This window comes from Carica papaya, chromosome 5 (genome assembly GCF_054855325.1).
Source record: "Carica papaya isolate Zhongbai chromosome 5, ASM5485532v1, whole genome shotgun sequence".
In the NCBI taxonomy this organism is placed as follows: domain Eukaryota; kingdom Viridiplantae; phylum Streptophyta; class Magnoliopsida; order Brassicales; family Caricaceae; genus Carica; species Carica papaya.
In genome coordinates, this window is record NC_142313.1 from 6,151,967 (window position 1) to 6,162,412 (window position 10,446).

Below are 10,446 nucleotides of genomic sequence, written 5' to 3' on the forward strand. Positions count from 1 at the left end.
ATGGCTGCAGAGACAACAAAGAAGTAAACTCTTGCTTAATTATCTTTACTTTCCGAAACTGTTAATCACTCTTCTCAGAGCATTAATAAAGGTTAGTACGCCATTGTTGTTGTTTCTTCTTGGATCTGCAGTGGTTACATGAGGAAATAAAGGAATTGGATTTGAGATCTGTAAACAATTAGCATCAAATGGAATTACAGTCATTTTGACTGCAAGAGACGAGAAGAAGAGACTCCAAGCTATGGAGAAATTGAAAGAATGTGTCCCATGATAATATAGTTTTTCACACACTTGATGTCACTAATCAAACTACTATTTCTTATCTGCTGATTTTGTCCAAACCCAGTTTGGAGAGCTTGACATCTTTGTGTGTGTATATGTATATATCCTTTTATTTTATTTTATATAATAAATAAAATATCGGATTTTTTTTTTATTTTCTAATGATAGATTATTTTCTTATGGTGGATTGTAACACATGATTCCGGAAATTAGACCTCCCAATATTTGAAAATATTTTCAAAAATAAAAAACAAAGTAGAAATAAGAAAAAACTTATTTGAAAAAAATCTAAAAAACTATGGCAAAAGTCAAAATAGCATAAAAAAGGCCACGTGGACCACCACGTCAGTAGTGCAGCCAATCGCCGTGGGCCGCGTGGCAGACACATAGGTGATCTGCATCCCAACGGATCTGACGGCCCAGATCTCCTCTCGTGCACGTGGACGGTCGAGATCGATTCTCCGAATAGGCTCAATCGGACGGCTCGCATGTCATGAATCAGACGGTTCAGATTAATTTCTCTTTCAGGCGCAATCGAACGATTCTCGACACTCCATGTATCTCTGTACGGATGACCCAAATCAATGCATAGAGGGTATTTAAACCTCGCTTCCCAAAAACCCTAACCCTAGCCACATCTAACCCTGCCGGAGAAAAAGAAGAAGGGCAGCTAGAAGGAGAACCGACCACCGTCACCACCGTACCGGAGCTGCTGCCGACATTGGGAAGGTGAGTTTTTTTTTCCATTTCACTTTGAAATTCAATTCTAAGCATCCCCACACCCATATCAACGCTGAAAAGCAAAAAAGGAAGTCGAAAATGAGAGTGGAGCTCGACCGAGCCGCCACACCCACGACCCAACACTGCTTCAGTGAGTCCGATCCCCTTTTTCGTTGTCTTTCATTTTTTGACCATTGAATTCTTAACAATTTTCTGTGCAAGACGACCAAAGAAAATCCCCAGCCGGGAGAGAGGAACAGTGAAGCCATCGCACCAGAAAACTACCCTACTACTAAGCTTCAGTTTTTCCTTTTTTCCAGCCAACAAAAGCCACCTAACCTCGAATTTTACAGGTTTTTGCACGAAACTGGTCGAAACCAACCAAATTAAGAGGAAACACTGCTGTAGGCGGCAAAGCCAGCGCCAGAGTACGGCAGTGCTGCGTTGCCGGAATCCTAAACCGGCTGAAAAATTTTAAAACCCTTATTTCTGGCTTTTTTTCGGTATTTTGAAATATGTGATGCATATTTTCAGTTTTCGCATAAAAATTCAAGAAATCCGAGAACCACCGGGAAGTGCAGTAAAAAAGGCAGTGTTTTAAACACCGATCCAGGATAAGAATATCTCGCCCTTTTATCTTGTTACAGTTTATTAAAGTTTAATAAATAATGATAGTGTAATTTGTGAATATTAAAAACCCATAATTAATTAAATACAAGTCATCAGTGGAACCATTAACTGATCAGTATGAAATTGTTTCATTTATTGCAAGACTATTATTGTTTGCTTACCGCATGCACTTTAATTCATAGGTTTATTTTCCTTCTCGATTATTAATTTACTTAACCGCTTAACCCTATCTATTGATTAGTTTGAAATAAATGTTTTGATCACGTTTTTCTTAGTTGTTAAAGTATTAATTTATACTGTTTGTCTAATTGTCGCTCTATTGTTCTGTAAATATGGAATGAAATGGTTGTGTGTAATTGATGGCTAATTGATGATGTGAACATGCATGTAAAAGGCTTATTGGATATCATAGGAAAGGATGTACAGACTCAGTAGATATGGCAAATCCTACCGTGGACGACTGAGAAGTCTCATACTGGAAGGGGTTGGAAAGTATTTGTTCACCCTCATATTGGATGGAATATTAAGGCGGTGGTACATTTAGTGCCCATTACTGACCGATAAATTGATAGATTGGATATTGTGTAACTACCCCGTAAATTCAAAAGGAAACACATATAATAATATGAGTGCGGAAGCAAAATAAAAGATTAAGGTTAACATCCCTCACACAATAACTTAAAAGTACTAAACAATATCACGGAATGAGTTCTCTAAAAGAAATACGAGAAATGAGAAAAATAAAGGAAACTATAAAGTATCTAGCATCTACTCACCGTCTTCTTGTGGATCAGGCTCGGGAACCAGGTCCTCCTGATCTGAAATGGTTAAATAAGGAATGAGCTACACTAATCCAGTAAGGACATCACACTATATCACTATCATAGAAGCAAATGTTTGTAGAAAACCGAAAACAACCAATGGAGCACAAATTTTAAACCAATACAATTATTTAAAATAAAACAACTTACCCTTTTTCTTACCATTGGAAAACCTGTGAAAACAACCTATAAAGATAATAACATCATACAGATCACAATTTCATGCATAATCAGTAACATAAAACACATCAAAAATCCGTATTCATTAACAATAATTTATTATCACCGTTTCTCATTTTTACCAGCCTACTAGTATCCATGGTGATCCATAGGGGTCCCCGCCGCACGTGAACCATTTCTCTTAACAATCTTAATTCTAAGACCGTCCCCATACCCCGTCCGGTATGAGCGCCAAAATAATAAATCTCAATACTCCATCCGGTATGAAGGTGAAGCGGACCATCCTCATACCCCATCTGGTATGAGTACCAAATGACCAAGTCTCCATACCCCGTCTGGTATGAGCACCAAATGACCAAGTCTCCATACCCCGTCCGGTATGAGACAACATTCACGGTAGGGTTCTCTATGAACCCGGTCCGTCCACCATCTCCCAAGATATCTAGTGAGGTTGTCATCTTATCCATTTATCAAATCACATCCCATTCCTATTTATCTTTAGTCTCCGTTACTAACTCAAACATGTATACATAAACAAGTAACGTGCATCCAATAAAGCAATCATATCTTAAATTCCCAATATCAAACAGTAGTGAAGTAAGCAGTGATACATGCATTTAAAACCATATAATAGATAAATCAGATACCATAATGCATTTAAACTGTAAAATAAATCAAATAGGAATCGACAGATAACAATGTCTGGTTCGGGCTCCATTAGCAACCATAATTAATTATGCATATCTATTTAATTTGCACAAAATATAGTATTATCATTTATTCAAGCTTCAATTCCATGATAGGAAATAGGATTAGGGGTCCTTGCTTGATTTGACGTCGAAAACTAGATTGCACTGCGCCTACGGGCGGTCCCTGGGTTCCCTAAATTTTTTCTCGAGAACTCAAATGCGCTTACGGTACCTACACATGCCCCAAATAACCTAAAAATCATACTCAGGGCCTTACTCGGCCAATTTTAGAATTCCGGCACGGCGGCTCTGCCGTGCTCCGGTGATGGCGCCGCCGCTCGCGGTGGCAATCCGTCTCGGGTTGGCTGTTTTCGGAATTTAATTGAAAATAATTTTTACTCCTTTTATTATTATTATTATTATTTTATTAAAATAAATTAAACTAAATTAAATTCAATATAAAATTACATACTTCCCTTCAAATGTCGAATCCCCTTAAATGAAAGTAATAATTATATTCATACAATAATAATTAATAAAAAAAAAATAAGGGTTGGGTGTTACATATTGGGTTTACGTGTAGGGAGAATTTCTATGGACCCCCAGAGGTGCCGGTAAATAAGTAAAAAAGTAAAGTTTGATTATTATTGTTCCTTCAAATATATAATAAATTATTATTTTGAATATTGTCTTCATAAGTAGTATTTGAAAACCCAAAATGTGAGTATGAACTACGTTTTTAAAATTAAATGAATTTACCTAAAAAGAAAAATGGTTTCATTGGTTGTTTTGTTATTTTTACCAACCTTTGGTTTTCTGCATCAGTTGTTAAGTATTGATATTTTTACTGGGGTAATGTAGCTTATTCTCTTTATTTAACAATTTCATATCAAAATCCGAATTCTGAACAGTAAAAAACTTAGCGTCTAAATGTTGCCTCCCGCATCTCATCAAAGTTGTCCTACGGAGTTTGACCCTATAAAATTTTAATTACATTTCTATTTCTATTATTTTAATTTCTTTTAAGGGACATTCTCGTCATTTTATTACGCATCTTAATTTATTGTTCAAGAAATATAAACCCTAAATTCTCAATTGCTTCTAGTTAACATTTCTATTCTATAAAATTTTGGGCTATTTCATGGATTATATGAGGAAGAATGAAAACTTACATACACAATTGCAGAAATGATGGAATGGGATGTGGTTGAACTTGTAGGTGAATAATGCAGGGATTTCCGGAGCCCTAGTGGACAATGAATCTCTAAGAGCTGCAGCACTTGGCAAGGTGCGTAGTCATCATCTGTATACATAAAATATGCATGTATGTATATGTATACATATGTACATATATGTAAATGTTTATGATCTAAAATATATATCATATTATTCTTAATTACTGCCACCGATCTAAATAGAGGTGATCTAAGTTCGATCTGAGGTAACTTATGTTAAAATGGAAAATATATATACATAAATGCCTAAGTGTTTTGATGAAATATTTACAATTACCATTTGCTAAACGCAAATTCTTATACATACATATATATATATATTCTGATTGTTGCATGAATTGTCAGAAATTAATTTTGAAGAAGTAATGCTGATTATACTTATGAATTAGCGGAAGAATGTTCTCAAACAAACTATTACGGTGCAAAGAGAATGTGTGAAGCATTTATTCCTCTGCTTGAATTATCAAATTCACCCGGGATTGTTAATGTTTCTTCAATGATAGACAAGTTAGAGGTAAACCCATTCTTCAACCTTCCTTATATATATATATATATATATATATATATATATATATATATATATATCTTTCACGATTTTACTCAACCCTAAGTACATATATTATCTCTTTCAATATACATATATATATATATATAATCAAGTAATTGATGCAAATATTGTTTTCATATAAACTTTACTTTTTTCTATATAGAATTCAACCATTAATTTTTGGCAGTTTTCTTTTTTGTTTATAATTTCCTTGCAGAATCTATCAAATAAATGGGCAAAAGAAATGTTAAGTGACGCAGAAAATCTTACAGAAGAAAAAATTGATGAAGTATTGAATGCGTTTCTAAAAGATTTTAAAGAAGAATCGTTAAAATCTAAAGGTCGGCCTTCTTTTTCTTCTCCATATATAATGTCAAAAGTAACAATGAATGCATATACGAGGATTCTATCAAAGAAATATCCGTCATTTTGTGTTAATACTGTTTGTCCTGAATTTGTCAAAACAAATATTAGTAATAATATCGGCATCTTATATCCGGAAGAAGGCGCCGAAAGTCTTGTAAAACTAGCATTATTGTCTGATGGTATGGTCCTTCTGGTCTCTTTTTCATTCGTAAAAAAGAGTCATCATTTTAATTTATTAGTAATTTAATTAAGTATTTCTTACATAATAAATTTAAATGCGACGTGTGTCTAAATTTGTATATCTTTTTTATTATTATTATGTAATAATCAACGAAATTTGTCTTAGAATTTTTTATTTTATAATTTAAGGTCATTGTATTCTTGTAATGCCAATGATAAATTAACAATTATAGCATAATTACTTTCATCATAAATCTACTGATTTTGATTTATTAGTAATCAAAATCAGTAGTAATTTAATTAAGTATTTCTTACATAATAAATTTAAATGCGACGTGTGTCTAAATTTGTATATCTTTTTTATTATTATTATGTAATAATCAACGAAATTTGTCTTAGAATTTTTTATTTTATAATTTAAGGTCATTGTATTCTTGTAATGCCAATGATAAATTAACAATTATAGCATAATTACTTTCATCATAAATCTACTGATTTTGTTTTTTACATTATCTACTTTTTCTTTGAAAATTAAGAAACTCTTTATTAACACAATAATACATGACAAGAAAGTGAAGAAACCAAAGCTAACCTTACAACATGAAAAGAAAATGCTTGTAACAATTGCTTTTTAGAATTTTTTTTTTTTCAATTCTTAACGCTAAAACAACAATATTAATTTCCAAGAAATTTAAAAAAAAAAAGAAATTTTCTTATTTTATAAGAAATAGTTATTGAATCTAAAATTTTATTTTTAAAGTATTATTAATAAAAGTTAAATTCAGATAGATAATATACTTATTTTTTAACATAAATTATATATTTTAATAATAACATAATTAATAATAACATAATTAATAATAATATAATTTAATAATAATGAAACATATATAAAATATAATCTAATTTGAATTTACAATCTCATGGACGTCCTTCTAGCTTCTTTAAAATGTTAGAGTAGACACACTTTTTATTCGAAGCTAAGCTCAACGGATAATGCATGGATCTATATCTATCAACATTCTTGATCTAGGTTAACTAATAATATCTGTACTAATCATCTTTAATGTTGCCGACTAGGTGTACTTTCATACATCTATTCGAAAGTGTGTGTTTAAGTTGGACGGTATAATTTCTGTGTACTTGATAAAAGTTTATTGTATTACTAGTTGTGTTGTTATTAATATGCAAAATTACTTCTTAATTTTTGAAATATATGAATATGTACTAAAAAAAGAAATATATACTTCAAAAATTTTCTACTTTTTCACAATGCTCATATTGACCATTGTAATAATTTGGTCTTGAAACAAAATCTCTACTTTAAAAAACTTTTAAATAAAGTCTTTATAGCTAACAAAGCATTTAATACTGATAGACAAATGTTTATATGGATAATAATGTACTCATTAGTAGAACAGACACCAAAATTTAAAATATTATTAGACTATTTATACATTCTGATTGACAGAATATATTAGAAGTTCGTTACAACTTTTATTTTTTAAATAAGCTAATATTTTTTAAATAAGTTCAATATAATAATGTACTTTTTAAAATCTTTTAAATAAGTCTTTATAACAAACTATTGACTTTAGCTTAAGGCACGGGAATGATGATCCATGTAGAAGTAGGCCACTCGCTTGTGAGGAAACTGAGGAGATGGTAAGTTAGTTTGTAATACCCGAACTAAAAAATTTGACTCAGGATAATTTAATATCGACAAAATAATAAATCAAAACGATTTAATTTTTTTAATTATTTTATAATTTTTGTTAATTTTGAAGAAATATAGATTTGGGATGAGATTGAAATTTATTTTGAAAAAACAAGGTAAAACTATAAAAAAAAAAAGAGTGTATTTGAAAGAGAAATTTAAAATAAGGGGTCAAATCGTAAATAAAAGAACACAGACCACGTGGAACGGTCACTTCAGTAGCAACGACGAGTTAGAACACGCCACGTGACAGACACACTGGTACCGACTCCATACGGGAGCCACGTAGGCAATCCGCGTGCCTGGGCGATCCAATGGCTTAAATCACATCCCGCATGCACAGACAACTCAGATTCATTTCCTCTTCAGACGCGATCGGACTAGTAGATTTGATCGCGATGGACGGCTCACATTTGGATACGGAAGGCTTAAATGGGCTTCGAATCGGACGACCCTCCTTACTCTATGTCGACACGAGTAAACGGCCAAGATTAGGGGAAGTAACCTCTCTTCAGCCGACTCTCAAAACCCTAGCCAATACTCCTGATTAGAGAAGAAGAAGAAGGGCGGTCAGAGGGAAGCTCAACCGCTAGAGGGATACCGTCGCTGTCGCACAGAAGTACTACCGACGCCAAAAAAGGTAGAATTTTTCTGCTTCCGCTCAAAATCGAATTCTGAACCTCCCCACACCCTATCATAACAAAAAGGACAACGGATGAGCCGAAAAATATGAGCAAAGCTCGGCTAAGCTGCCGCAGCCACAACCTGAAAACCTCTCTGATGACCTCCTTCCTGTTTTTTATTTTTTTCGATTTTTTGACCATCATGTTCCTCATTTTTTTATGGTGTAGGTTAGCTGAAGAAAAACCCTTATTGCAAAGGAGGAACGACGGAGCCACCACACCGAGAGACCTATCCGCTAGTAGATTCTCGGTTTGCTCCTTTTCAGGCCGATATAGGCTCCCTAACTTTATTTTTTGTAGATTTCCATGTAAAACCGGTCAATCGGTCTAAATCGGCCGAAAACAGTAAGGCCAAAAGGAACCACCGCCGTGGGTGCCGGAGCCGACATCGAAGCATGGCGGCGCCACCATGTCAGAATCTTAAATCAGCCGAAAAAGTTCAAAAACACGTATTTTGACCTTTTTGGGGTATTTTTGGATAAGTGACCTGTATTTTTTATTTTTATAAAAAAAATTCAAGAAACCCAGGAACCGTCAGAAGGCGTAGTGAAAAGAATGATATTTCAAACACCAATCCAATGAAAGAATCTCTCACATTTTTCTCCATTATGGTAAATTAAGGTTTAATAATCATTAACTTTATGGGCCAAGAGGTTCGTGGGCCAAGACACGAGAGGGGTCCGAGTTGTACTTGTGTAAAATGGACACATGAAACATATTGTGGACCTTAGAAAGTTCTGAAGGTAGTGCTAGTCTGTAGACGGCGGTACCAATCCTGTATAAGACTTCTAATGGTCTAATCAATCGGAGATTCAATTTTCCTCTCTTACCGAATCTACTGATTTTCTTGAAAGAAGTGACCTTAAGGAATACCCGGTCGCGTTCCTCAAACGCTAAATTTCTCCTTCGGGTGTCCGCATAACTCTTCTGCCTGCTCTGAACCATCTGAATGTTCTTCTTGATCTTAACTATTTTGGATGTAATCTCCTCTACCAACTCCGGGCCGAACAATTTTCTATCGCCCACTTCTTCTTAACAAATCGGCAATCTGCATGGGCGCCCATATAATGCCTCACACGGAACCATGCCAATACTCGCTTGGTAGCTGTTGTTGTAGGCGAACTCTATCAGAGGTAGATGGTCGTCCAAATGGCCCCCGGAATCAAGAACACAAGCTCAGAGCATATCCTTAAGTGTACGGATTGTCCTTTCTGACTGTCCATCAGTTTGAGGGTGGAAGGCAGTACTGAGGGACAACTTCGTTCTCATAGCTTACTGAAAGCTACTCTAAAATCGAGAAGTGAACTTGGGGTCCCTGTTGGACACCACTGTCACTGGGACTCCATGCAATCTGACTATTTTTTGGATATACATTCTTGCTAATTTGTCCAATGGATCAGTCATCCTGATGGCCAAGAAGTGGGAAGACTTGGTAAGTCGGTCAACAATTACCCAGATGACATCATGTCCTGAGCGTACCTTAGGTAACCCTATCACAAAGTCTATGGTAATATGTTCTTACTTCTACTCTGGGATCGGTAATGGTTGAAATAACCCACTTGAGCGCTGATGTTCTACCTTGACTTGCTGACATACCAAGTATTTAGATACAAAGTCAGCTATGTCTCTTTTCATCCCGTTCTACCGAAACTGGAGTCGCATACTTTGGTACATTTTAGTGCTTCCGGGATGCCTGGAAAATTTTGAGGTATGCGCCTCTGTCATGATGTCTCTCTTTAACTCACTGTCACCTGCAACACACACCCTGTCCTGGAATCGGAGTAACCCATTGGCGGATACTCGAAATTCTGAGTTAACTCCCTGTTCTGCATCGTTCTTGAGGGCTACTAAGGCGGGATCAGCTGACTGAGTTTTTCTTATTCTTTAGATTAACTCAAGCTGGACGGTCAGATGACCCAAACATGTGACTCTCCTCAAGTCCTGAAGTCGAACCTGTTGTGTGGCCACAATTTGCCTGCATTCTAAAACCATCAAATTGGCTAATATATACCTGCACCTTTTCTGCTAAGTGCATCGGCTACCACGTTGCCCTTATCCGGATGGTACAAGATGTCACAATCATAGTCTTTAAGAAGTTCTATCCACTTTCTCTAATGCATGTTGAGATCCTTTTGAGTGAATATGTGTTTCAAACTCTTGTGATCGATATAGATCTGAAAGGTCTCTCCATATAAATAATGGCGCCAAGTCTTCAAGGCGTGTATGATTGCAGCAAGCTCTAAGTCATGGGTGGGATAATTTTTCTCATGACTCTTTAACTGTCTAGACCCATAGGCTATGACCTTCCCATGCTATATTAGAACACAACCCAGGCCTAGATATGAGGCATCACTGTAAACTGTATATCCCCCCGATCCACTCGGTAAGGCCAGCAC

General features: G+C 35.1%; 1 pseudogene; it reads left to right on the forward strand.

The window, feature by feature from the left end:
- Positions 1 to 5,701, forward strand: LOC110824928 ((+)-neomenthol dehydrogenase-like; annotated as a pseudogene).
- Positions 5,702 to 10,446: the final 4,745 nt, after the last annotated feature.